The sequence below is a fragment of the Ptychodera flava genome, chromosome 8 (genome assembly GCF_041260155.1).
Source record: "Ptychodera flava strain L36383 chromosome 8, AS_Pfla_20210202, whole genome shotgun sequence".
In the NCBI taxonomy this organism is placed as follows: domain Eukaryota; kingdom Metazoa; phylum Hemichordata; class Enteropneusta; family Ptychoderidae; genus Ptychodera; species Ptychodera flava.
Window position 1 is genome coordinate 38,522,751 of NC_091935.1, and position 25,035 is coordinate 38,547,785.

General features: G+C 37.5%; 1 long non-coding RNA gene across 1 annotated transcript; it reads right to left on the bottom strand.

Annotated features, from left to right (window-relative positions):
• Positions 1-4,729: 4,729 nt before the first annotated feature.
• Positions 4,730-13,511, bottom strand: LOC139139276 (uncharacterized). The gene is made up of 5 exons (XR_011553766.1): positions 13,188-13,511; positions 9,235-9,350; positions 7,958-8,215; positions 5,414-5,556; positions 4,730-4,803 (listed from the first exon to the last, which is right to left on the bottom strand). It is a non-coding gene; the product is annotated as an uncharacterized lncRNA (long non-coding RNA).
• Positions 13,512-25,035: the final 11,524 nt, after the last annotated feature.

Below are 25,035 nucleotides of genomic sequence, written 5' to 3' on the forward strand. Positions count from 1 at the left end.
AAATTTGATGCAGGATTCCTTACATTACACTTATCATAAATATTCATTAAATATGCAAATTAGCAATAAATTGACAAAATACTCATGTAAATCTTTGTCTGTTATCAGAGTTGTGTGACCAACACCAGTACTAAATTTCATCACCATCTTTCTAGAAACCTAGCTTTTTCAAAATTCACTAATCATGCAATTTAGTACTAATTATTCACGCCACGCCAAAAATAATGGTTTTGCATATGTATTTCATAGTTTTATGTCCTTGTACCAAGTATGAAAAGAATTGGCTCAGGCATGTCTGAGATACCTGCATGCACAAATGCACAGACTCATGCAACCATAAGTCCCTCACTGAACTTACCTCCGTGGGGACTAAATGTGTGTACACAATGCAACAAGACCTCTAATATGTGATATTTCTTTGAAAAAATATCATATAGAAAATATAGTTTTACTGTACATAGAAAGGTAACTGATTTTTTTTTTGGAGAATATACATTTTCATGACACGTAAACGTTTACTTAAATTTTTCTTGAAAACATTAATGCTTTCTATGATAAAATATGCATAATATCTCTGACACATTGAAATTTGTGGGATTCAAGATTGATCAACTTGCCATTTGGCACAGTGTATGAATGTGATATTCAAGATGGCTTACATCTATTTGAATATATTCCAATACATTTTAAAAAACACTAGAGAAACACATACCCGGTAGATCATCCTACGATATGACAGAGACAGAAATACATGTTATGCTGTATAAAAGCTTGTTAGGAGGTTTTATTTACCATTAAAATATCTGTATTACATTGTAAAAGAGTGATACACAATCAACCAAGTGTTCTTACATATGCAGGCCTTGGAAAAAACTAACATATATTTTCCTTAATTACAAAGGTTACAAATGCAATGTAATTTGAACTACTGGAGGAATCAATTAAATCTTACATACGTGAGGAAGTTTCAAGTATACATGTACATCAGTGTACAGCTGATACAATGTCAATCCTGCCAATTGGGGATGAGATCATTATCCCATGTAAATCAGCATGCAGTATTGTGATAAAAGTCTTTACTGTGTAACAAGAGAATTTCACAATACACAGCTTTAATACTTGGCTGCATATTTTTACAGGCATACCAATGGGAACATAAAGCCTAAGACTGACCATTGTACATAATCTGAAATATTCTGAGGAAAATGATGCATCATACCTATAGCTGCATAAAACAGGTTCACAAAGTTTTCTATTCTCAAATATGTTGCTTCTAACCAACTGAACTGGGGTCCACTAGACCTATTCAAAGTATTGGTTGTTATGTTGTAAAGTTGGTTGTAAAGTGACCTAGTGACTGACAGAGCCCTGCTGTGGAGTCCAGAGAATAACTATGTGTGACAAATTTGTTGGTATGTACCTGTCGGTTTCAGTGAGTGTTTTTCCAAGGATTTGGAAAGGTGGGACACTGTGATCTATGATGGTTAAAATAGGGGGGGGGGGGGGGGGGGGGGTCACTGAGTGAGTGAAGCACAGCAAAGTCACTGAGGAAGAAATGTAGTGGAGGCTTTTTCCAATTGACAATGATGTCATGAATACATTCATTTCTAAACAACATGGAAACTCTCTTTTAATGGTTTGTGACATATTGGTAGCATTAAAAGTTCTCATTTGTAAGCAAGTGAATGGCAGCGGATAGAGCTCAACTGTATTATGTAGAGTGTAGAGACTATTTCTGACACTTATTGATGAAGAGGGTGGAAATCTTTGCTAGCTCATTTCAGGACAGCTGTAAAAATTCACAATGTCACATTAAGATCATCCCTAAGAACATGTCTGCCAAATATCAAAGCTATCAGATGAGTAACTTTTGAAACACAAATATTTTGACCAAAAATGGCAAAAATTGACCAAAAAATACGAAAATTGAAGATTTCATCAAATTTCAATATATCACACTAAGACAACCCCTAGGAACCTGTATACCTAATATCAAAGGCATCAGACAAGTAGTTTTGAGAAACACATTTTTTGACCAAAAATGGCAAAAATAGCACCAAAAAACAAAATTGCAGATTTCGTCATATATTCAATATATCATATCAAGTTTATCTGTAGGAACCTGTATACTAAATATCAAAGCTGTCAGATGAGCGGTTTGATGAAATAAAGTTTTGACCAAAAATGACAAAAAAATTCCTTAAAAATACAGATTTGCACATATCATCACAATTTGAACAAATCTAAGTTGGGCTATCCCTTGGGATCTGTATACCAAATAATAAAGCTGTCTGACCAGCGGTTATGAAGAAGAAGATTTTTTACCAAAAACGCCTTTTTTGGCACTAATTTGGATATTTTCAACAATATCAAAAAATTGAAAAAATTGGTTCTCAAAATCATATAAATCATCTACACAACAAATATCAAATCAGTAAGTATGGCGTTTCTCAAGATATTTGAGAGGACGGACGCCTCACAATTAGACATACATACATATACATACATACATACATACATACATACATACATACAGACAGACGCCGGACGGATACCCATCCCAATAGCTTCTATAGACTATAGTAGCTAAAAATAAGCTCATTCACACTAACTGCAGAGCTAAAATAGAATTTAACCATTTGATTCCATGTCTGTTCTTTTTAAAGTTATATTCCTTGGAATACAAGTAACAAGTACTGATAACATATATACTTGTAAATATCTATTTTTCATAAGCTTGTCAGACTGCTAAAGGTGTGCTTGTGATTTCTGATAACATGAATTTTTACTTATTGCAAGCAATAGTTTTGATCTCCAAAGCAAGTTTCAGATGTAGTTTTGAGCTTTTGCTCTTGATAATGGAATGGGACTTCATGTACTGTATTCACGAGTTAGTCCAATTTGCAATAATCTGCAACATAAATCTCTGTACCCTGTCCACAAGTTGACATTGCCTGAAATCCATATCGCACAAGCTTGAAGATATGTCTCCTTGGAAGCCATCATTGTTTACAGCCTGGGGGGGGGGGGGGGGGGGGGTGTCAGAGGAATGTGAAGGGGGTCACTCAAAATATTGAAAGCTATAAGGGGGGGGGGGGGTTACTCAAAATGTTGAGAGAAAGAAGGCGGTTACTCAATTTTTGGTGCAAAATGTATTGAAACACGTACCTCTCAGATTGCACCACTTCACACATCAATTTCTACAAATTTTTACTCAGTAAAATTACACATTGAAAACACCCCTGAGATTACGCCAAACTGCACCAATGCACACTACAATTTCTCAAATTTTTCCATGCAAGGGAGAGGAGCAAGCCCGTCGGACACTTTCCCCATCAGCCTTCCGCATGTTCTTCAATCAGTACTTTCAAAGTCTACCCTATCAGATATCCCAGTGAGGACCCTGTCATGATACCCATCCATATTAAACAATACTGTATGTAGTTGTATACTGGTTATAGTGTGACCTTTGACATCTATGTTTTGTTGTGACTTTGAATTTCATTTTGTTGGTTTCACCTTTTTCAACCGTCATGAGATAACCAATGATTATCTAGCAGGGTACACTAGGATTTGAATGGTCTTTACTATTGCTGTATTTATGTAAATTATAGAAATACATGTATTGAAATTAACCCTTTTCCTGCCAAGTCCATTTTTCACCGCCAGGTCAAGATGGTTAAAATTAATGAAACACAACGTATTCCATATGATGTATTTTAACATAATACTGTACATTTGAAGGCTGTTGAAAACATCATACTGTGAAGTTGATTTTTTTGGACAAAAGATGCTATAACATACCAAGCCAAGTGGGTGAAAATACGTCATTTTTTTGCTCAATACCACTTTTTACTGACTTGGCTGATGGGGAAGTGATACAGTTATTACCGTCTGGCAGGAAAAGGGTTAAGTTTTCAAAAGTGAGTGTGGGGGGGGGGGGGGTCAGTCAAAATTTCCATGTAAGAGAGAGGGGGTTACTCAAATCATCATGGTTTGGGGGGGGCGGGTACTTGAAATTTTAGAGTTTCCAACAAAATTCCTCCAACATCCCCCCCCCCCCCCCAGGCTGTAAATAATGACAGCTCCCAATGAAATTTGGGCTGCAGTGTAGCTGTATCTTTTGATGAATTTTCACAATTTTTTTAATATCAACTCTAGTTTCTTGTTCTTCTTCTGAAAGCTTATGGGAAACAAGTACCTATATATATCATACATGTGCACATTGCAATGTTATTGACCAGTATATGTAAATCTGGGTCCTGATTGACATGTACACCTCTGGAGCAGAAAAAGTGATAATGGAATGTTTATAAACAATCATCACAAGTGACAATTACCTACAGGTTGTTATTATACTACAGAGATCACCATGATACTGAGGGGAGGCATGAAATAATAATTGTGTTTTCTCAGTGCTCTGAAAGTTGAATTTTTCCTCTCTTTGAGCTGGACTACCTTAAACAGTTCTGTGTACAAGCTGTAATATGATGATGCTTAGTATTGCGGGTTATATCTGTTAAGTTGCCCACTGTTCGTCTGTGGTAGGTGTAGTGGTTTAGGAGTTTTTGATCCTAACATACATGTACATACAATCTGTGTGCTGAGCAGTGTAAGGGTTACGTCTGTCCACCATACTGACTAATAGGAAATCCTCTACCAAATGGAGGTGCAATCCACTGTCTTCATCTTGAGAAAACTGTCCCTGGTAGCTGGTTCCTTTCTTTGCGGTAAAATGCTGCCTTAAAGTCGGTTTTGGATTTATCTTGCTTCCTCTTCTGCATGGATATACACACCTGTTCCCTAACATAGTAATAATAATAAACTCATGGAAGACAATCATGGACCAATCATGGAACATAAAACATATAATTTCTCTTCACAAAAAGTTAGTTTATTTGTGTGTTAAATATCAAAGAATTCTTGTGTAAAAAAAAAACAAATAAATTTATTTTTCTCTCCGCTATATACATATTTCTCTAACGTAGACATCTCAACCACACCGTTTTCTTCTTGCTCAACCAATGTCCTGCGCAGTTTAAGAATGAGAATTGCTGTAACATGTATGCTGTGTATAGTATCTGGATGGATTAGTGTTAAGCTGATGACCTACATAGTTGCTGCTGGCAATGTCAATTAAAATACAGAAATGTATCAGTGAACCTGTGTTTCTAATTAGTATTCTTGTAATCGTAAACATGCTAGCTATATAAAGACAATTAAAATACAGAAATGTATCAGTGAACCTGTGTTTCTAATTAGTATTCTTGTAATCGTAAACATGCTAGCTATATAAAGACAACTAATATAAAACACTTTGTGCAAGTTACAAGATACCAGTTCCAGCACATCTTTGCAACAACCACTTGTGTATATATTCTTGGGAGTAAGGACTGAAAAGGAAAAAACTTACCTGTTGTTTGATCATTTCCATTCATCTTTCATTGTAAATGTCATGACAAAGTCCTATTCAAAGCCCTCCACTTTGTTCTTTACTGCTCTTTGTCAAGGCAATGGTATTTCTCATCCTTGACATTGCAGCATTCACTGCTGATCCTGAATTGTAAACACATAGACTCATGATTACTAACTCTTTAAATGACAATGATAACCTGAATGATTAAAATACATTTGATGATGGGATGTTAATGAATTTCAAACACTCATAATGTCCTTAACCCTAATGATGATAAGCATTACACACATGTAAACATTCTAAATAAGATGACCCAGGTCTATCCACAATACAATTACTCAGCATCGCAGGTGACCCCGGTCAACCATCAACAAATACATGTACACGCTATGGAGATGATCCTGGGCAATCCAGAATACAAATACAGGTACACATTATTGAAGATGACCCAGGCCTATCCTGAATACAATTACAAATACAGGTACAGTGTTTTTATTGAAGATGACCCAGGCCTTTCCTGAATACAATACAATACAATACAGGTAAACATTGTTGAAGATGACCCAGGCCTATCCTGAATACAATACAATAAAATACAGGTAAACATTAATTGTTGAAGATGACCCAGGCCTATCATGAATACAAATACAGATACACATTATTGAAGATGATACAGGCCTATCCTGAATACAATACAGGTACAGACTGTTTGTATTGATGATAGACATTGGTCATCTCCCATTATGTATTCTACATAGGCCTGAGTCATCTTACATATACATACTGTGTGCATGTATGCGTATTGTGGATTGGCCTAGGTCATCTTCCGTTGCATATATTATGTGTATTTTGGATATGTCTGTGCCATCTTCCATACCATGTGAATGCATTTGGATTGAGGATAGGCCTGGGACATATTCCATATCGTGTGCATGTAGGCCTGGGTCATCTTCCATACCGTGTACATGTATTTGTGGATAGGCAGCGGTCACCTTCTGTCATGATGTGTACCAGTACTGAGTAACACTGTATTGTGGATAGGCATAGGTCATAATATTTGCATGAAGATATTGCCCAGGATATTGTCCAGTTGAATGTTTACCATGCTGAACAACAAGCAGCACACTGCGACATGCTAAGTCGTGTTCGATTGCAAGTAAGCAAAAACGATAATTGCACAGGTTGTCCGCAGAGTTGCAGGGTAGGACTAGTTACAAAAAATGAAAGTGTACCAGGAATAGTTTGCTGAATTTCCATGGCTAGTGTTTGAATAAGAGACGAATCAGTTTTTTTTTCTGTAAGACATCAAGTGGCCATTATAGGAAAAAATTGTGAGACTGGAACGAGAGTGACGCTTTCTCACAATTGGTGAGAATCTCTTAATTGCCATTCTCACTGCTATCGGTGAGAATAGTTTAATTCTCACCATTGAGCACTGAGAAATGCACTTCTTGATGAGATAATAGATTCTCACCGATGGGAATGGAAATTCTCTCTAAGCACTGTGAGAATGGTAATTTTTACAGTGAGAATCAACCAGACTAATCATTCACTGGTGAGAATCAACCAGACTCATTGTTCACTTGCGAGAATTAACCAGATTGTTTCACACCAGTTAACAACAAGTCTGATTCTCACCAATGAATGGTGAGTCTGGTTCATTCTCACCTTAAAAATTACCATTCTCACAGTGCTTAGTGAGAATTTCCATTCTAACTGGTGAGAATCTATTATCTCACCAAAGAGTACATTTCTCACTACTCATCGGTGAGAACTTTTGAATTCTCACTGGTAGCTGTGAGAATTGACAAGAGATTCTCACAAATTGCGGGAAAGCGTCACTTTCTCTCTCCAGTCTCGCAATTTATTCCTATACACCCAGTTTGATTTTGAAATTAAAGCATTCATTGTTTGGACTACCAATAGAAAGAGGCGACTGTTTACACCTAGTGTACAAAATGTGATTATCTGCAGTACACCTTCTCAAAGTGAACAGTTGGTTTAAAAATTAGACTCTGTGATTGGAGAACTGAAAGCACTTGATGACTGAGGCAGAAGGGAAAGGGTAGAAAGGAAACATCTTGAAGTTACCCTGTAAATAATGCAATACTTATGATACGTCTTGATACATTAAGTGCAAGTCACATAAGTGTGAAGCACACGGGAAATAAAATTTGTTGTGAATCTTATAAAGAAAGCAGTTTGTTCCATAAAAAATAGTTGTTTATTTTCATTGCCACTAACTATCTGTGGTTCAGGATGGTCCTACTTAAATTTGAAAATCACAAATGTCCCATGGACCTGGTAATGTATTACTTTGAATGGAAATGATTATGGGACCAGTTTAATGTCATATTGTTACTGTAGCAACTGATAGGACCTGAGTATACAGCTGTCAGTTGGCCAAAATCACAGATGAAATTATATGTAATTTGGATGGCTATAGTTCTAGCTAGTCAACGTTGGTCTCAATTAGCCAGAATGGCTTAGTGGTAAATTTAGCCAGTGGAAACACTGAACAGGATATATGTAAGTACAAACCTGTGCCACAGCAAGGACCCACTGCCTTAGGAAAGTAAATATATTGATGAAAAAACTCCCTCAATTCCATGGGTTTTTGCACTGCATTGATGACAACACCACCATCTCTGTTCAGTGTTGGCTGTTTGCATAGCCACACACTGTGTATTTGCTTTGCAATGGAGGATGGTATTGTCACCATGTTGTTTTCACCAGGTTGTCAGACCAGTATCCAATGACAATGGGACGCACTGCCTCAGTAAGGGATCTCGAATCTGACTGGGTGAAAAGAAAACATTAACAAGGATGTAATGTAAATATTATCTCCTGCACATTGCTGACATTACTTTACACATCAGTTCATTCTAAAACATGGCTTTTATATTCATTAAGATAAGAAAACTTGATTGTTTATGACTTCTGTAATTTTAATTAAACCTTTCATCACTGGTATAACTTTGCACCAAACCCATTGTAATCACTGATGATTGTGCACCTTTTTAAAGAAAACTATAATGTAGGTCAAGACGTGCATTCAAGCAAGTAGCAATAAATTCATTTATACATTTATTTCAAGGGAAGACCTGGAACAGGCTCCATAAAATATACATAAAAATATGAATGCATGAAGTACAATAAAACAATAAACAACACACAACAAACTATGTGAAACTATTAAAAATATGTACAAATTTAGGCATGACATTCTGACCAGGCATCTGAAACTTTGACAAGATAATGTGTTGTCAATGGCAGGGTTGGAAATGCACACATCAAAGTAGCCATACATCTTTGAAGAGCCAAGTACCTAAAACCATTGAGTTTTATACTGTGAGTCTAAAAAACAGTGCGAGTTCTAGTATTTGTAGTTTACTGAGGAACATCAAATTTAACATGAAACATGATTGGGGACAATCATACATATTATTAAAATATTCATATAAAAATATAGTATGTAAAAACAATCTTCGATGATAAGGTTAAAACGCTTGCAGAATTCTTCATAATTATTTCAGCTGTTAGGATGCTATGTTTGAAACAAAGGAACTTCATGAATTTCATTTGCACTTGCTCAATTTTTTCCTGTTGATTTTTTTGCCAAGGAGACTACAGTACAGACACATATTCTAACATGTATTATATAAGTTATGTACAGAGCGTCAAGGGAGTTGATGTTGAAGAAAGAACTACAACTCCGCCAAATATAACCGAGCATGCGAAAAGCTTAACTGATAATGAACAAGATGTGCAGGAAATTAAAAATAAAAAAATGACTAAAAATTTAAAACAAATCTTACCTGATGAAGCATTTGTAAAAGATCAGTTGTCAATCTTTTGATTCTTGTTCCTTCTACGTTCCACATACATATACCTCTGAGGCTTTACGACCAGGTTACATGAGGTATACTAACAGCTGTAGACAAATGTCAATGAATACAATTAGAATCTTGAGATAGTCCTATTTCTCACTGTCTGTACAATGGATACTCAACTTTATAATCATGGATATGTGTCAAAAGATTAGTAAAATCATACACTCATTCATTATGTATTACCATGCCACAAATACACAGTAATCATGGTTTGCTTTTATGTCCGTGAATATGAATAATAATGCTAACATTGAAACTTTTCAGCAAAAATGTAAATAGTCAATTGTACAACGATCATAATCAATCACAAAAACAAAATGAAGTGCTTGTGGGCCAAATTATACACTTTTTAAAAAATCTCCAGATTTGCCAAATTTTTAGGGTGGGCATGACTGTGCATCAATGCTTATTACATGCCTTGATGTGGGTGCAAATCAGTGAATTGATTTGAAAAGAACATCGGGGAGTTAGCGGGTCGGTGTGAACATAATGTACTGACTGGTTTTAATGGTTACCCCCATCTTCGCTTGCCAAGGTCTCCGCTCCGGGCAGCTGGATGCTTCCCGAAATCAGACCTTGGCTGATAGACCCCCTAAATCGTGTTTTTTAAAGCGCCACCACACGACTGTATGTGACCAGTAAATAGCCAATCAGATAATCGGTTACTACCAATGTAGTAGTATAGGTCTTTTCCACTTTTTTCTCGGTGTTACATTTACAAGTATTCGTGGTCACTGTTTACATTTCATGCTACTGAAATCTACTGCTGAAATAACCGATGTGTTCAAAACGTCAAAACAAAGGCCCAACTGCCAGCGCGTCGTACCGCAAGATATTCCCAGCTGTCGCTCAACTTGTAAGGTGAAAACATCAACCCGCCAAACTCAAAAGATCGCGGCGCGAAATAGAAAAGTTCTACCCGCCGAAGTAAATCTGTTAAACCACTCCTCCAATTTTGACCTCAAAATTTCACGATGAACCCATTACTCAGACGTTGTTCAGACATTGTGGTCCTTTCAACTGGCGCGGCCGACAGCTATTCTGTTGTTCATATCTTTGGAAAATTGTAAACATACGATGTTTGTGAGACGATGAACAGGATTTACCAGAACAGAACATCGACACGCCGCGGGAGAAACAACTACAAGCATGGCTCGAAAACATGGACTATGACTTTCTGAAATATGCTAGAACTGGAAATCAAAGAACCGGATTTTGTTTGGGTGTTGTTCAAAAAAAATTGACCTATTCATCTCAGCAAGCAATATACTCATCGGTGAATTTTTCATAGACAACAAACGTCAGTTTTTCAAAGTCATCTTCTGCACTATCACCATATTTATTCGTCGATTTTTTTTCTTTGGGAGATATCTAACGCTTCACACGATACAAAGCATTGCCATACATTTCGTAACCCTCGATCACTGAAACAGAACTTTTCGCCACCTCTCTGAATGACGACAAAATCGCCCGTAACTTTATCCCCACCACGCAGTAAGATTTCCCCATGCATGACAATTAAATCCTGTATTAAACTCGGGCAAGATTGCCTTCCCACTCCTAAATCTCCGTTTGAGCCATTAGGGTGTCACAGGACGAAGGTAAACCAGAGACTTGGTTCAAGTCGGTGAATTTTCAAAAAATAAAATGATTTGTAAAAGTTCCTCGTGTAAAATTTGGTAGCGATCGAACGCGTTTTTATTTAGTCTGTGCAGCTATAGCAGTAGTGAGTTAGTTTGTGCCGGGTAAAATTCCCCTGTATCGCGTTCACCCCACTCAACGCGTTCACATAATCCTACTCACACATTTCACATGAAAACAGAACACAGATCATTGCATTCCAGACGTTCACACAACTCACATGCTCACAATCACGCACTTGAACCAAGTCTAGTAAACCAGTGAGTAAATCGAGAGAAAAGCTGTGCACAAACAGTGCGGTGGTCGGCGTTTGGAAGGTAGGCGTGGTTTTCTCTTTGAGTGTAACGCGTGCTCTGATTGGTCCCGCCTGATTTTCTAATTCCATCAAACTCCTTAACGCAAAATAGTTGGGGTATCCCGCACGGCGTGGTTAGTGGAAGACTCCTGTCTGCTAACGAGCCGTGCGAGCGGACGATGTGGTTACCCGGGCAAGTGAAGCCCTTCAACGTTTTTAACATCCAAGTAGACACTTAATGAATAGATGTAAAATATACATGTGCACACTTCTATTTTGACTTTTGTTAAAATCCTTTCAATGCTGGTCGATAATGGTAAAATTGTTTGAAAATGTCCTGCATATATACGTATGTAACTAAATGTGATACAGCATTTATAACCATGAAGATATTGTTGCCTGAATACATGGGTTTATGTCTGACTATTGCCCTCGCAGCAGGTTGATAATATCATGGAAATAACAGACTCTGCTCTGACCATTAACATTTATCTATAGGCTTGGGCAAGACTGAAAGCCAAAATAAGCATGCTCGCCAAGCCTTGTTAATTTTGGATTTTCCTCTTGCCCTTGGCCATAAATTAATGATAATGGTCAGGGCTTCTCCCATTTTTTCTATAATATTAATTTCATTTATTAAGGGTTAAAATAAGTGTGATAAGGCCATTTGTGTACAAGAAATTAAATTTTGGAATTTCAGCAAATGCACTATTCATGTATGTACACAAGGCTGCCAAAGGAACAAGGAACAATTTTTTTCCAATACAAAACTGACAACATTTTTGCACTCTTTAGACTTTCGCCAAGTCTGTGGGCATGTAAATATCAAAAATGAATACATTGAAGCAATGAACTTCGCAGACTGGCAGGCTAGGTGGTTGGCTGGTGCTCAGATAGTGGGGTGAATGCCATTCCCTACAGACTTGTGAACCTTGCAGGGTTTCAGTAGCTATAAATAATTCATATGACATCAGGTAATAAATATGCATGACTAATCTTAATCTTAATCAAGCATAATTTTCCAACTCATTTAAAGTTGGAATAGAGAAGAATAGTGAGTATAAATATGTTTTCAGAATTTTTAAAACAGTCTGTGAATCTTTCTAAACATGGGGGATATTTTGCCTTCCCTGGGGAATCGCAGCGGTACAATTATCACAATGAATCATGGTAATCTCCAGTCCTATGAAGTATCAGTAAATTTCACAATTGCAATCACCTTCCCTGATTTTTGTACCCATCACAGCTCTGCTCGGCTCCATACCCAAACCGGGTATTTGATTCCGCTCTTGCTGAAAAATTGTAATTTTTCAATAACATTGTTTCCAGAGAATGTTATCGTAGGAATTATAACAAAAGATGATTCATTCACTGGCAATTTTTTAGTAATTCTGGGTAAGAAATACATATATGATTGCAGAAGATGGCATAGAATACCAAGGATTCGACAATTTACAATAAGGGTACAAGAAAGAATAACGGTAGAAAAACATTATTTTAAGATTCAGCGGTGAGAATAAGAACAGATTCTAACTAATTGCGAGAAAGCGTCATTTTCTCGCTCGCGTCTCACAATTTTTCCCTATGATGCTGTACGTGTTGAGGCTTACAGACCACAGACGTTCTGTTGAGTGGATAGTTTGTAAAAGTGGAGTTTCCGCTACGTTCCGACGTTCTCCTCCGTAGCCTTATCACCATTTGAAGAAAAGGCTACAGAACAGAACGTCCGAACGTAGCATAAACTACACTTTTACAAACTACCCACTCAACAGAACGTCTGTGTTACAGACAAGCTGCAGTACAGTAGCTCGCGCTCGAGGTATTTGGGTCGGACGGCAAAACGTGACCTCGAGCCACTGTGCAGTTACACACACTGCCACACCAGCAGTGCCACGCAGAGCTAAAGCGGCAGCATACTGATACCATGGAGGTAGATACTTACGTGGAAGAGAGGACTTCGCCAGTCGACGAAAATACGTGATCATCAGCTGCTCCCCTACAATGGTGAGACTTGGCTGCAGTACGATGTACGGCTGAGTCGCCCCACGATGTAACAAACACAACTCATACGCGATCGCGTGGCCGCGCATTGAAGTGACTTGGGGATTCCTCGTACAGCCTCCGGTCACCGGGGTGACCCAGGCCTGGGGGTGACCGGGCGTTTGTGACAATAGGGCCGCTTTACACAGGCATATCCTTCCATGACAAGCAATCAAGTACGCCATTCATGGCTTTATTTTGACAATACATCAAAGAAACTCGATGTACAAATTTAACAGAATGCTTTATAAAATATAAACCAACACTCCTAACACATTACGCTTTCAAGTGTAGTGTTAATTTAGCTTCGCTACACTCTCGCTACACTTGTTCTCATTGCATACAACTTCCCACCTCCCTTCTTGAATTAGATGATTTGTTTTGAAAGAAGGGGTAGTGTACTTGGGTTTAGTTTCAAAGGTGCGAATGTGACAAAATATGTAAGAGGAATAAAGGTCAATCAATCTGTGACGTGCCCGCCATTTGTAGTTACAGACTATTATCAACTTAGAGCTTGTTCTGCCACATTGCACATTACTATCAAACAATGTCGAGTATTCAGTTGACCTGAATTTTGAATGAAAAGCCGTCTTTCAATGACTTGTAGGAGAATCAAAAGTTTGCATTTATTTAAGAAAGGAATTCGATGGCATTGTCGATTGTCGATTGTTCACTTTCGCTTGAATAGAGGATGCTGACGAAGGAGTAACGGTCGACCTAAATAAGACCAAATTTAAGGTGACAATAGAGTATTTAGTCCTCGCGAATTCGTGAGGTTGATCTATAAAGTGTAAGTACAGAGAAGCATTTATAATCAGGTCATCCTTTGGAAAGTAGTATGGAATGCTGATTTCGATTGACAAATTTCGAAATCATTGGCTCAGCACCAGATGTACGATTGAAGGAGTACGGTGATTTGTTTATTGAAGATGGCTATTGCAACACTATTATAAATCTTTTGCCGTTGCTAACAAACAAAAACAACTAAGGTATCCGAATAAGAGGGAGGGGACGCACATCATAGAAGGGGCTTGACTGAAAGAACGGATAGAAAAGCGTTCAAACTGAACAATATGAAAATGGTCTCAAAAGATCCTTCGAGCTTTCAATATGGACGGCGTTTGATTTTACTGTAATGTCAATGCTATGAAGACATACACACCCGCATTAGCATATTATGTTTATACCAGCGGTTTTCGTACACCGGACGTTTCTAATAATTTATTTATATCGATTACCCGAAAGTTATTGGCGTACATTTGTCCAAGTGTGTAGCTTATCGCATTATCATTGTCTATGGCGGTATTCTGCAATGTCCAGGTGGGATTATTTGCATCCAAGTAGCAGAAACCACGTCCATGTCTTAGGAGAGAGCCATCAGGTTGATCTGTCAATATTGGTAACTTGTACACAATAAACCTTAGGGAAGAAATGAGAAACACACAAAATTCAAGAATGCTATTCTTCGCTTGTAGAATTTTATTTCCTTATGTGTGTCGTTCATATTGTACGTGGCATCATATAAATTATGCATATTGTCGACTGGTATGAACCATTTTGTTCGAGTCATTCATAGAACTTAGAACACATTTGAATGATTCCGGGGTTGTTGTGACACTGACCTTCTTTACTTATCCTAAATTCTCCTGAGACCTCTAACGTTGAAGAGATATATTTAGATCTGCTATGGAACGACAATCAGTGTTCGACGTTTACAAACTTCATTTTCAAGGTATTCTACGTAATTAGTATTTTTGTGATCTTAAATGGCGTGATTATTACCGAGTCGGTAATTGAAGCTTTCGTCTCTTTCACTAGTTTAGTGATCGCATACTTTTGGCACAATCATGTAACGAGAATATGTGATGAAAGCGTAATAGGTGAAACAAAATGGTCATGCTTTAAAATTTAGCAATAAATAAATAAACACGTAACTAAAACTATCTATATCTAACCAGTGATTTTGCAGCTGAAATGACTCACCAGTCTACATTCTGCTGATTATTGTTTTTACAAGAGAAGCCATCAACCAAACCAAGTCGGAACGCTCCGCAGATGAAAATTAATGCGTTGAAAATGGCTGAACTGTCTGATACCATTATGACAATGTGCAAAGTGAACCTGTGGTACGGTGCTTGGTGGTCGTCACTTTAACTCCTAGGAACCAGCCTTTAGCATATTCATTAGGCAGTTATGAGTAGCAAGTACGTCACAAAAGTTTAACTCACAACGCGTGAATGCACGTCTAGTAGCTGTGTGGGCTATAGAAGACATGTGGGCATTGAAAACTCGTTATTGGAATTTTGTCTCTCGGCCTGACCAATGACATTGCGCTTTGAGGTCCCGCCTACCGAAGACAATAGCGGCAATACTCAGAACGTTTTTGTGTCTAACATAAACTCCATCTCGGAGTCCTTGCGGTATCGAAGGCAAGCGACTTTACAATATGAGGTGTCAGTAAATCAGCGCCTTTACATCCCCATATGTCTTCATCGTTATTTTACATAGAAACTTATCTTGGTTCTTAAGATGTAGGCCATCTTGTACATGTGCACTGGCGCTGTACGTATTTTGTAGTGATGGCACAATTCAAATTACTGTTTTCTCCATGTTTACACAAAAAGTCTGTAATAAATATTTAATAATTTTAAGTCGTCAGGGGCGGCACTAAATTGTGGATGCGTTTGATACATTTGTGCGGTGACATAACGGGCGCATTATTAACTATTAAACCCACAACAGAAGCGTTTGAACAATATTTCAGCATCACAGCTTTATGAATATCCCAACGTAGACACGCAATCCTTATTCCGTTTGATCTATTGGTAGTCGATATTTAGGCATTGATTGTTTGTACAGTATAATCGTAGCGCTATATTGAAGTTATATATATACTCGCCTTTATATGCTAACTCTTTTGTCTCAATATGTATTACAGTACTGTACATTTACCAATGATTTTGACGATGAGATACAGCTGGATATTGATACACTACCTAATTAGGTTTGTCAGTTTCTCTAGAATTTACCCTTTTAGTGGTCAACTTTTATAACTTTGCGCCAACATCAGACAGACTAAAACAGCAGGTGACGCAGCAAGATGTCTGTAAACTAATTTACTATGTATGTTTATATCTTTACAGCAGCTATCAGTTTCAATGGTGACACACACAGAGACTGGTTGCCAAGTTTTACAAGCAGTTCAAATTCATGGAGAGGTGGTAAAAGAACGACGTTACTGCAAATTTAGACTCAGAGGACAGTGTTCTTTGTAGTTGAATATCAATAAAGTTCATGACTTCAAACAAAATCTAACACTAACTGTCTGGAAGTCAGGGCTTTGAGTCAGCAACCAGTCTCTGTGTGTGTCACCATTGAAACTGATAGCTGCAGTAAAGATATAAACATACTAAATAGTAAATTAGTTTACAGACATCTTGCTGCGTCACCTGCTGTTTTAGTCTGTCTGATGTTGGCGCAAAGTTGTAAAAGTTGACCACTAAAAGGGTAAATTCAAGAGCAAACTGACAAACCTAATTAGGTAGTGTATCAATATCCAGCTGTATCTCATCGTCAAAATCATTGGTAAATGTACTGTAATTGCATTAAGATGATTCAGAGAGATTAGAAGCATAACACATGATTAACAATTAATCAATACTGTGACTGATGCACAGACAAACTGGTGAAGTGACTAGTATCATCCTTCTTTACCCTGCTACAGTTAAAACAACGTTACACAACTGATGTCTGACCATAGAATATGTGGTACCTATACCCATACTTACAGGAGCTCGTGTCAGCCACTGGCTTACAAAATAAGTAGTCAACTATAGTAGACCGTACGGGCTTTTCGGATGCTGTCTCTCTGACTTGTCTAATGATAAGCGACCTAGAACAATAATTCCAACAGAGGTTACAACACAGTCCAATGAAAATTGAAATGATATCGATTATAAAATGAAGAAGACATATCAATATTTGAGAAAGATACTGTGAAAGGATGTCATATGAACCTGTTTAAATGCCAGATCCGATTCTGTCGATTTCTAGTAATGATATCGACTGGGAATATAATGTGAAATGTTGGTCTTGCCAAAAGACTGACACAGTCTTCCTTCGGTGGCCGAAGGTCAGTTAAAACGATTAGTCACGCGTGGTTTGTGAAATATGTCTTCTATCACTAAGACAGGACAAAAGTCAACAATGGAAGTGTTCCCGTGCAACTCTCAGTCACTTTATTACAGTCTGAAGTCGACAATCGGCGTTTTGTCCCTATTTACTTATGAACAGGGCTTTCTCCAGAACAATATTCAATTGTTTGTAATCAGGTGGTGTGATTTCAGCAAAATAAACAAAACTCTTAAAGTGCTATCTGAGTTCGCAGTAACTTTTTGATAGGTATTCTCAGCATGACCTCTTTATTGTTTACGATAGCAATGTGAAAATTGCACTTGCGCGACACTTTACCACTCATTGATGTTTACTATCATTTGTGTATATCTCAATAAAAAAGGCAGATTTTAATAATATTTTGCCTTCCGGTTGCACAAGCGTCTATAAAGAGATTCGAGAAAATCATGAAAAATTTTCATTTACCAACTTGTGTCGTCAGGTATAATGAATTTACATTGATTTGGACACAGTATATTTTTATTTGCATGTACGTTCCCCACAATATTATTTAGAACTGGCAATTAATTCTACGTTCCCATAACAATACCAAAATTGGTATGCCCTTGTTGATTTTGGTTATTATTAATATTTTACTTCAAACCAAGGACGACAATTTTTGAGCGGGATGAAGCGTGCTCGATTTATATGTCTTGAACAGTGCCATCTTTCCCGAAAGCAATTCATATTTATTTAAATGTAGTAAGTACGTCCATCGGGAAAGTATACGGCCACCCATAGAAAGTACAAATTGTAATGATTTTTAGGCACAGGGAATTCAAGAGTAATGGGGTTTTGGTTGAACAATATTGGAAAGTATGGTATACTGTCACTTCGATGCAACAGATTGTCTGACAAAAAATCTGAAAGCGCCCTTTGTAGTGGGCTTTGTAGGCATGCAAAAGCTGCAATAGCCTGTGACGACCACAGAACACAAAGAAGAATCCTTCCATTCTATCAGACACAAAGGGACTACCGTGTCAAAGTCTGAAAGGGTCTTCAAAATGTGTTCCCATCTGTCAGAGGAATTCATAGTTTTCATAGATCGTCATTTCACACACACAAACTTGCTGCAGAGTTATCAGTCACCCACCGGTAGTTTACACAAAGAAATCAGCTACACACAGGATAGGATAATAGTGTAATTGAAGTATATTTCACTTTCAAGATAAGGTGAAACTGAAATGTTGAATCAGTGAAACAGCATTCGATGGCGCAAATAAGGAATATTAGGTATGTCGAATACTGAAAACTGCATGTTGACACAAGACAATGACAACACATTGACTTTGCAGAACAATGCTGTGACCAGTGTGTACGCGGGACGAAATGAAGCCAACAAATCATGCCGGAAAATAATCAGGTGTTAGGAATTGATAAACCAAGTACCAAAATTTGCTGTAGTCCATTCAAGAACATGGTTTCCCTTCAATATAGAAATGAATGAATATACTCTACGCTTCGCGGTGGAAATTTCGGTACCAGAGAAACAAATTACCTAATACTAACCGATATCTAAAGTGGCCACCATCCATTAACTCTACAAGGAAAAGTAAACTTTTCTATTTTCGAAAAAAACTAAAACAGCGAAAATCTTACTCAGAGAGCTTTAAAATCAGCCCCACAAGTGGTAGATCAGAAAAGAATTGTAAAAATTTAAGAGTCTGAATATCTGTCCCAGAAGCGCATTTTAATTCAATTAAACAAGTTTAAAGGCGCTCGCATATTCTAATTTATTCACTTCCAACGTACAAATTTTCTTTCCGCAATGGTGCATGAGATTCCGTCACAAGCAAATCGAATTCAAAAAAATCCCCTAATGTGTCTTTTTTGTCTGAGGACCACAGCTAATGAATGTGTTACAAATTACACGACAACCACTTAGAAGTTGCGTTGGAAGATGACAAGTTAGAGATCCGTCTTTGTAAATGGATTAAATACGACCAACCATAAATGACTATTCAGGAAAACACATCAAGAAATGAAAATGTCGATTAATAATGAAAAGGGTGTTTGAACTCCTTGGTGTAGTTTTGTACTTGTTATACTGCAAAAAATTCAGCTTGCTATATGCATGAAGAATTTGCAACGCAAGCGTAATGGCTAGGAGCACTTCCTTCGCGCATTCAATTAAAACAGCTTGATGTGTGGACAAAGGAATTCACTATGAGAAACCTCATTCATTCGTGCCTCAAATTAGCTTATTGTGTTTATTGTTTATTGTTTTGTTCCCGATGGTATATCTAACCAACATGTTTATTCAGGAGGGAAGGAAAATGTGCCCTAGAGAGTAACCTCGAATGGGTTAGCCCACTCTATTTGGTTTTCAGAGACATTTCATCGCAGTAATCAGAAATGAAAAAAACACATTATTGGCTACTTCACAATGACATCACGCATTAGCTATATTATCTCAATCGGAAAATAATGACTAGATTCTGCGGCGTTTTAGGATTAGACAGATAGCGTTCCTCTCAAATCAAACCTTTCACACCCCATTGAAGGAGTTAAAACCATGAGGTTGGCCAAAATTCCGTGATGCACCCTTTTCTTAAGTAACAAAGTTTAAGGCAAAGTCAGTTTCATCGTTAAATAAATGAAAATGGCGGACGTCCTCATCAAACCCTGCATTTTATTGATGCGGGAAAATTAACATGAGATTCAGTCTATAAACAGAATAGGTGTAGAAAGTAAATTACGAGGTAATCTCGAAAATAAAAATTAAATAAGAGATATTTCCAACACAGATTCATAGAATTATTATTGAAATCTTTTCTATCGGTGACAACAACGCTGTTGTCATTTGTCTCCATTTGATATTTTAAGTTCTGTACAAATGTGAAGCAATATCTAAAATTAACTGCCCGTACTCTACTCGTGTTACTACCGGCATTTCCAGAGGGTTTGACCTGTAGGCCTTAAAGTTGAGGGTGGAGGTGTCGGCCTATTTCCCAAAGATTCCTTTCAACTTATCTCACAACACAAATATTTATCCCCGAAGCGCATTTTAAATCAATTAAACAAGTTTAAACGCACTCGCGTATTCTGCTTCATTGAATAACAATATGAGATTTTCTTTCCGCAATGGTGCATGAGGCTCCCTCTCCCACGCAAAGCGAATAAAAACAAATCCGCTCATATTTCTTTTTTCTCTGAGGACCACATCTGATAAATTTGCCACAAGTTACACACAACTACCACTTAGAAGTTGGTTTGGAAAAAGGCAAGTTAGAGACACATTTTTGTAAATGGGTTTAAATACAACCAATGATACATGATGATTGAGGAAAACTCTTCAAGGAATGAAAATATTGAAAATATTTGTTTACCTATACTGTATTGGATGTTGTAATCACCAACATTATATTTATGGGAATAAAGAATTCAAAATATCGATTTAACAATACAGGAGTGTTTGAACTCCTTGTTGTAGTTTTAGAGGCTGATTGCAAAGAATTTAGCTTGCCATGCATGAAGAACTTGCAATGCATGCGCAATGTCTACCAGCACTGAGGACGCCCTACGCGCGTATTTTAACTTGTTTTATTGACAAGTGAGGTCACTATGAGGAACCTCATTTATTCCTGCCTCAAATTAGCGTATTGCGTTTTGTTGTTTGCAAATGTCTTTCCGAAAACGTCTGTGTGTAATATGCCGTGCATCTGTTCTGTTCCCGATGGTATACTAATCAACATGTGTATTCGGACGGGAAGGAAAATGAGAGTAACCTCGAACAGGACAGCCCACTCTATTTGGTTTTCGGAGACAGTTATTGCAGTAAGCGCAAATAAAACCACATTTCATTTTAATTCCTTACATTGCCTAGTTCATAATAACAGTGATATGGCGCATTAGCTCTAAAATCTCAATTGGAAAAAATGACCGGATTCTGCGGCGTTTTGGGAGTAGATAGGCCGCGTTCCTCTCACATCAAACATTTAACACTCCAATGAAGGTCTCGAAGCCAAGAGGTTGGCCAAAGTCCGTGATGCACATTTTCCGTAAGTAACGAAGTCAAGTAAAGAAGCAAAGTCAGTTTCACCGTTAAATAAGTGAAGTGGTGGACTTCCTCACCAACCGTCCATTTTATTGATGCAAGAAAATTTAAATGACATTCAGTATATACACAGAATAGGTGTAGAAAGTAAATTGCGAGGTATTTTAGAAAATAGAACTTAAATAATAGATATTTCCATTACACATTCAGTCTTTTCTTTCGGTGACAACAACGCTGTTGTCATCGTGTTTCTCCATTTGATATTTTGAGTTCTGTGATGATGTGAAGCAATTTAGAACTGCCTGTGCTCTATTCGTGTTAATACCGGCGTTTCCATAGGGTTTGACCTGCAAGGCCTTAAATTTGACATGAGAAAGATGAGGGCGGAGGTCCGTGGCCTATTTTCCAAAGATTCCTTTCAACTCATCTCATAAACCGAATATTTATCCCCGAAGCGAATTTTAAGTCAATTAAACAAGTTTAAACGCATTCGCGTATGCTGCTTTATTGATTAAAAACATGGGCATTTTCTTTCCGCAATGGTGCATGAAACTCTGTCTCACGAAAAGCGAATTCAAACAAATCCACTCCTATTTCTTGTTTTTCTATGAGGACCAAGCTGATACATTTGTCACCAGTGACAAACAGTGACTCATAACTTGCTTTGGAAAAAGTCTAGTGAGAGGCACACTTTGGAAATGGATTTAAATACAACCATCGATAAATTATAATTTAGAAAAAATGTCTGTGTGAAATACGCCGTGCATATGTTTTTCCCCGATGGTATATTTAACCAACATGTGTATTTAGATGGGAAGGAAAATGTGCCCTAGAGAGAAACCTCGAACAGGACAGCCCACTCTATTTGGTTTTCAGAGACATTCATAGAATTATTATAGCAGTCTTTTCTTTCGGTGACAACAACACAGTTGTCATCGTGTTTCTCCATTTGATATTTTGAGTTCTGTGATGAAGTGAAGCAATATTAGAACTGCCTGTGCTCTATTCGTTCTTTGACCCTTTGCAGGTCAAACCTTTCACACTTCATTGAAGCACGGTCCCTCCACATTTTGTGGAGGGACCGTGATTGAAGGTCTCAAAACCAAGCGGTTGGCCAAAGTTCTGTAATGCACCTCTGCCGTAAAGAATGAGGTTTAAAGCACAGAGACATTTCATCGCAGTGAGCTCAAATAAAAACACATTTCATTTTAAAATCTTACTTTACCAAGTTCACAATAAAAATTATATCACGTATTAGCTCTTTATCTCAATTGTAAAAACATAACTATATTAGCGGCGTTTTTGACTTAGACAGGCAACGTTCCTCTTAGACTCTCTCACAGCCCCTCGCTGGCTTCACCTGAGATCATAATCGCTTGTTAGAAAGACCGTTGAGGGCGCATAACTGCGTAGCCAACGAAGGGGCTGTGAGAGAGTCTACGTTCCTCTCACATTAAACCTTTCACACTCCATTGAAGCACGGTCCCTCCACATTTTGTGGAAGGACCGTGATTGAAGGTCTCAAACCCAAGAGGGTGGCCAAAGTTCTGTAATGCACCCCTTCCGTAAAGAATGAGGTTTAAAGCACTGTCAGTTTCACCCTTAAATAAGTGAAAATGAAGGAGTCGTCATCAAAATTCCACTTTATTGATTAGGGAAAAATTACATGAGATTCATTATATACACATAATTTCTGAATTCAGGTAAGCTCTCTTCCGACTGCTGGTGAACTGCTTGATGATACTCCTCACGAGTAATTCCCCTACGGAAACAATCAGTCTCAGTCTACCCGGTATCTAATCAGGCTTTTGTCACAAAAATATGTTGTCTCCGTTCATTTTGCACTTAGCTCTCTCTTTCTGTTAAATTTGGATTTTCAAGACTCAAGTACTTTGGTGATATCTCTTCATTAGAGGCTTTATGGAGACAATTGTCTCATAGTTCGCTATTTTAGTCGTCAGTTTGACATGTAAATGTGTAAAAGTCAGTATTTTTACTATTAACATTGATGATAACTTATCGCAGTGATATACCTGATCACAAGACATTTTAGTCATGTAACATGCCATGCCTCATCAAAACATCGCTTCTCGTTACATTGCCTCTTATTGTGTTGTCTTGTGAAGTGATTTGGTGTGGTGACACGATATAATGCGATGTGACATGATGCGTTTTTTTAGACCCGATTGAAAACACCATATTTTGCCATTTTGTTGCATCTGTTGGTTAGCGTTGTGTGTCATGATCTAAACATATCGACATAATTAGTAGAATCTCATATTACGTTGCTCCAATATAGCGAGGCCAATGAATGAATGAAGAATTTCAATAAAAAAGAAAAGTAATTGTCAGTCCATTGTCAGACGTGGTAGAATAATAACGTTGAAGTAGATGAAAATGTTACAGCTACTCTTTGGAACAGAATAGATAAATAGTAATATCTGCATCTAACAGTAATTATTATTCCTTCCTTACAGATGTCAAGGATTGCATTTGGAGCTTTAAATGGCAGTGGCAACTCCCTGGATAAGAAAACGTGTAGTAGACTACATATTTCGAACCGATGCCGAGTTTTCTGCTCTAGCTTTTGAATAATAATTACTTGCAAATATCTTTTCTTTCATAATTTTGCGAAATGACATCATTTATTATCAGACACAAACTGTTCTCCGATTCAAGAAGACGTCTTTTGACACTTGTTTGCGTTTTAAGACAAGAACCACAAACTCTAAAAGATATTTCAGGTCAAATGCCTTTCAAATCATTTTATTAACCGAAGTACGTCAATTTATTCAAGTCGAAATGAAAGTTTCGAAGCGAAATTCACAGCATTTTAGGTAAAAGACTGTGCATTCACTGTCACTTGGATCATGTAACAACGGTACAGTGTTGTCAAGCAGACAATAAAACAGATCAAGAGAATTCAAAGTTTTCAACATCTGTAAAATGCGTATAAAAAAAATTAAAGTGATGAATGTATTTCGTATTTCCCTTTTCAACAACCTGACTTCTGGCGATCTCTTTTGCTTGAACCCCGTACAAAGGGCCTTCTGGCACCAAATGATTTGGAAACTTGTCTGCTATGAAGCATTGAACAACATTGCATGTATTGTGACAAGAGGAAAGTCGCAGGGAAAATCCCATCCTCACTTCATCAACTAAGTATAAGAAGTACATACTCCTATTCATGACTGTTGCGATTCGAAGCCAATAATTGACAAGGTTTGGGCAATGCATATATTGTTCACACGTAACTCTGTATTGGGTCAAAGTGTATCATAAATGTTTGTTTTGTTGCTTCGCATGGTATTGGTTCCGGCTCAAACAGTACTGTTCTTTCTTCCACTTTGACGTTGGATTCTAATTGCACCATGCTTGCCTGTAATGTAGGAAATCACAGCCTAAAATATAATAATCTATTGGAAGACAGACCAGCTTATCGCCTGTGACTCATTCTATTGGTATCTGCCGTATATTTCTGTCCTGACTTCGAAGTCATTTCGCGCGGAAGCATTCTTAAAATAGCTCGTTATTCGTAGAATACAGAATCCACAGTTTTTTATTTACCTAACGTGACAGG